Raw genomic sequence first — 6000 nt, forward strand, 5'->3', positions numbered from 1 at the left:
AATTTAATGTTTTAAACAGTTTTTTGTAAAATATTCTGAATGTGTTCAATTTACATATTACACAAGTAATGTGATAAGAATCTCGCCATTCTATGCATATCTAATTTGCATAATAAGTAAATATCCATCGAATGCCAAGTTTTCGCTTCTGTTCTTAGGTTTTTAGAGAACCTCATATTTTTATCATATTTTCACAATTTGTTAACATGAAATTTTGTTTAACATAGTCATTGGAATAACATTAATTTAGTTTATTAAATATGCATATTAATTAGTTAATTTAAATGTGACACCACGGATACTAATTAGGCATTATATAGAGGTTCAATGTGTGTATGGTCTTGAAACTAACTATTCAAAATAAGTGTGCCCTCTAACATGTCTGATTTTTTAATGCCAAAAATCAAGTTGAAATAGTTAGTTGACTGCTGGGAAGGCGTTCAAGAAAAAAGTTAATTTTATGCAACTGTATAAGAGACTTGAGGCAAAAAAAAAAAAATGTTGTTGACTATGATTTCCACACTTTTACTGTTATTTTATTTATAAAATGTAAATTTAATTTTATTATAGTAGATTTTTTTCACAATTATTCTATCAATATATGATTTTCCATTGCGTCAATGACGTGCCAGTGAATCGCACAACTAGTTGTGTTACAACTAATCCTTATGCGTCAGTGGTAAGTCATATCGGCTTAGAGGGCAGTGTTTACAATACAACTGATTACCACATACAAGCACTTGTAGAGGGGGGGCAAGGGTTATTTTCGTTCAACGTAATTGCAATATTTTTTTGTTCGTACTACGTAAATTGAAAAAATAAATTCTGTAATTCTGTAATCACAGGCTAGATGTACAACGTAATCGATCAAGTATTTTTTTCGTACACTGTAAAAATGTGTCATTTTTTTCGGTACGTACAAGGATTTACATTCAAATAAAAAAATCGTAAGGAATAATCCAGGGAAATTACATTTTAGAAACTGTAAAACGACTAGATGACAAAATTCACTACAAAATTGAATGTCAAGACGTAAAAGGCCCTCTAACCGAATGAAGAGCATTACGAGGGTAATATGCGCGTGCATCTCTACACACGGCGCAGCAATGGCGGAGAATTTGAGCCGGAGAGCTTTTCGGACCATTCTATGTTCCTTTTTTTAACACTGTAAACTGTAAAAACGTCTTTTTTTTCCTTGTAAATTGTAAAACGCCCTTTTTATTTCCCGTAAAATCGTACCAGCTACCCCCCTTGCCTCCCCTCCTTGTAGGACATCACAGCTTTGGTGCAACTTCCAGCATTAATATTGATTGATTGTCGACAATGTGGTTGATTTCATTGCCATTGAAATACCTACGCTGGATCCTGTGAATACAAATGCCATCTATAGTGATATTCATCCATATTGTATATCATGTCAATCTATTAATGTATGGCTGCGTCTATGGAAAGTCTAATTATAGTGAATTTGAGATAGATGTATAATTGCATGTATATCTACATTTATACTTACTTAGCTGAAGTAGATAAACTAAGTTGTGTCGTTCGGTACTTTCGCCGAACATGTTTGTTTGATTGGCATATATTAATTATTATGTTACTGATAACTGTGTACATGTATATGTATTTTTGTGTTGAGTGTCTAGAAACCTCTGGACATATGCTTGATGCATAAACAAGAACCTGGTAATACAATATGTACCGCTATATTTGTGTATATAAATTGTGTGCAATGTACATTAGATTTACAATAAATTTTTGCGAGTTTTGCAAAATGAAGATTTCATTTAATACTTTTGGAGTCACAGACTTTCGGGGGAAATTTCATTCTCACAAATACCCTAAAATAGGGAATTGTACAAATGTCTTCCAGCAATATGGGTTAATAGTTGATATACAATACATTACAAGTCACAACTTTTGTTTTTTAGTAATAAGTTTTTCTATCATTTTCATCTCTGTATTACATAGAAGTTACTGTTAGTGATTTCTTTTCAATAAAAATAAATATATAAACAATATATAATATGTCCTAATATTGATTTAATTGATCTCAATGTTATGATGTAGATAGTATCAGGAATTATGAGCCTAAAACCTGAAACCTTATAGAATGAGTTTGAGATTCTTCAGGCATTTGAAACTTGAAACTCAAGCTGGAACGTCTAATAGGCGTAAAACCTTAAAGACGAGTATGACACCATCGAGCAATATAAAACTGAAACCTTACAGAATAAGTTGGATCTTCTTCAGGAATTATAAACTTGAAACCTTAAAGACGAGCTTGACACCATCAAGCAATATAAAACTGAAACCTTACAGAATAAATTGGATCTTCTTCAGGAATTCTAAACTTGAAACCTTAAAGACGAGCTTGACACCATCAAGCAATATAAACTTGAAACCTTACAGAATAAATTGGATCTTCTTCAGGAATTATAAACTTGAAACCTTAAAGACGAGCTTGACACCATCAAGCAATATAAACCTGAAACCTTACAGAATAAATTGGATCTTCTTCAGGAATTCTAAACTTGAAACCTTAAAGACGAGCATGACACCATCAAGCAATATAAAACTGAAACCTTACAGAATAAGTTGGATCTTCTTCAGGAATTCTAAACTTGAAACCTTAAAGACGAGCATGACACCATCGAGCAATATAAACTTGAAACCTTACAGAATCAACATTAACAATTTATTGTATTACAGATAACGCAAGTATTTGTCTTCATATCATTCCACACTTGTGTAATTTCTCAATCAATTTATAATCTTGGTGCAGTTCACATTTATCTTTGAATAAATGGGTGAAAATCCAAATTTGATTAACTTGGCTGTTTTTGGTATCTCAAGAATGTCATTTAATAGCCTAGGCTACACTTCGATATGACCTTATAACATTGCGATTGGTTTTAACGGAACTTGAAAATCTGTTAATAGATGTAAAAAATCTTCTCACAAATCCGAAAGTCTTATACAGGCAAGGCTTAGACAGTTTCCCTATATTTTATCACTGGCCAGACATATATGATTTTCACCTACAAAACAAATTACAATTCCACCTGAAAAAAGACCGTGGCCGATTAGAGCAAAACTTTTATTTTATTTTGTTTTCTGAAAACCACAAAAATATTATAAGGAATTTTAATATTGGCCATTAAATTGTGTTCCCTTTCCGTCTTTCTCAGTTGTGTACATACAATAGAAAATCATCATGTGCCATTCTCACAATTGTAATATCTAGGGATTGAAATGTAATGAATTACGAATAATTAATGATTCCAGCATATGACTGATAACTGATTGATGATACATATACGACACGTAAAGCCATTATATGTTCTGATTAGAACGTAGATTAACAGACATTGACAACCCTTATTCCCTGACTATCTACAAGAAAATCCACACTTTGATTAAATTATTGATCCTGTGAAAACAAATATTTTGACTCTATTTCATCTACTTAAGATTGTAATCATTTCTGTGTGCATTTCATTTCAGTCTTGTCACTTAAAGCAATGAACGGTAATCGGTTTTCAGACTCAAGACATAATTAATGCCGTCTTCTGTAAGTGGGTGTTTTATTTCTTCCCAGAAAACTTGAGATGTTGTTTATTTTTGTAAATGAATTTGGTAAACTTAAGGGTGTGTTGGCATTTAGCAAATTGAATTTATCGAGCGTGTTTCAGTGCTGTGTGACAAGTGAAGTTTTTGACCTTTGAAGAAAAATAATTTGCACTTGTACAGACTTGAATATATCCGTGATAGTGATAAGAGTATTACATTACTCTGTGTTTTAATTACATCTATACTGATTCATAGCAACTGATTTCACTACTATTTTTACTGCCGTTAACGTTTTCCACTACAATGTGCCTCAATTCATGCATTTTCAAAGAACAATTATGTGGATTTCCATTGTGAAAGATGACTGAACCTGAACTTTTAAGGTGGACGATCTGTAATATTTTCAAACATTCGCGAACCCTTCAACTAGAATTTAGTGTGTCTTTAACTCTTAAAACATTTTCCCTACCAAAACTATGGTGCAACATTTTGTATATTAATATTTATGTTTCTATAATTAATTTTGAACCAAATGGACATAATTTGACATTTTCTACAGGTATTTATCAAAATCCTTTACAAACTATGGACAACTCTATGGGGGTTATATCGTGACAAAGTGTTACTATTGAATACACTAAAATTCAGCCTAACTAATGTAGCTTGAATATATTTACGGTTTACAAAAATATTTGTATATAAGTCTATGGAGACTAAACACACTAATATTCGTCGCGTTGAGGCTATAAAATATAAATACAACATTTCAGATACAAGATACAAGAACTCAAGTTAGAACTGTAGCTTCTCTTGGCTTTTTAATTGCAAAAACAGTTTTGTTTGACATCATTGTAGCACACTCTTCTGGCGTGGGCAGGATGTATTGACCATGTCAAAGACTGGATGGCAAATTAATTACTTTTCAAAGACAAGGCACACACGAAGTTGGACGAGGTCTTTGATTAACTGTCATATATATATATTAAGCATTGTGGATTACAATAACATGTGTAAATACTAGAGGTAATAGCAGACTGTAGTGTTCTGTTATAATAGCTGGAATATTCGACATCTGTACAAATTACTTTTCCACAAAATCACCCTTGTACGATGCTTCTGTCCGTCACACTGTCACTAAAGTTTAGTGTATTTTCTCACTTGATGTTAAAATAAACTTAAAATAAATTCTGTATTTTAACCAATTTCCTCAAAAATAGCAAATTAGATAATATACCTACAATGGCTCTCTTCTTGTGTCACGTGACAAATCCCGATACGCTACAGTGTTCATCAGCATACACTTATACTATGAAGCGAGGTAAGTAATTTATTCTCATATTTCTACAAAATTCATTATTTTTATGGTAAAATACAGTTTTATTTTTGTGAATATAAACCCTTGATGTATCATAAATAACACTGGGTGGCGGTAAATTTGTATTCAAATTCCACCAGACAATTTTTAAGTGAACATGGAAATACTAGTTGATTGAATCATTGAATACTTGGTTTAAAGGCTTATAAAAGTTTTACGAAACATATAAAACTATAAACTGCAAACTATAAACATATTTGTCTACGACTTAGAGTTTGCATCTAAAGATGTTGAACATGGCGTTATCAGCTTTTCGGTGTTGGTAACCATGGTGGCTGCTTTGATAACATTTTTCTAGCAACACACTCTACATGAAAAACTGGATCTTAGTATGAATCTAAATATTACGTACTTCAAATAACATCTGGCAGCAAGGAGAAATCTTAATCGGGTACATGGATGTTTCGTTAAGCATGGCATGATAAGAACAAAAAGAAATGGAACGCCCTCTGGTGACCGATAATTACTGTGTGCAGTCCTGTACAGAGCAGTTGTTTGTTTCCCGAATACACTGGCATGTGTCAGTCTTAAAGAGATCCTAATTGACTGGCTAGAATATTTAATCTGGTGTGCTTAATCCTAAACTACCACAATTAAGAAACTAGGATATTTTCAGACTAACATGACTTAACAACACCGGGATTATCCTAACAGATTTCGTGTTAATAATGTTGTTTTAAATCCTGTTTGCGCGAAATCACTTACTGATTATTATCTTACAAACCTAGTTTTGAGTGACAGTTACTGTAACAAAATCTTTACTACACTGTCGCATATTCATGCTGTTTTAATCAAATGCATTTCTCAAATATAATTCGTAATGTTAAATAGCCCACTGTGTATTGAACGTACACACGAGCTGAGAAAAGGACACACGCAACGCGATACTCAAGTATATGGAAATATAAAACAGGAAATAAGCTGATAAATCAGTAACTGTGTCAGTAGTACATCTCGAGGCAAAGCTGTCACCCTCAGCCTACAGCACTATATGTACTAACCCAGTAGTATTAATATAGGCAGGTAATATAGTATGTTCAATGTCAAAAGAA

Source organism: Saccoglossus kowalevskii, chromosome 21 (genome assembly GCF_978046115.1).
Source record: "Saccoglossus kowalevskii chromosome 21, keSacKowa6.1, whole genome shotgun sequence".
In the NCBI taxonomy this organism is placed as follows: domain Eukaryota; kingdom Metazoa; phylum Hemichordata; class Enteropneusta; family Harrimaniidae; genus Saccoglossus; species Saccoglossus kowalevskii.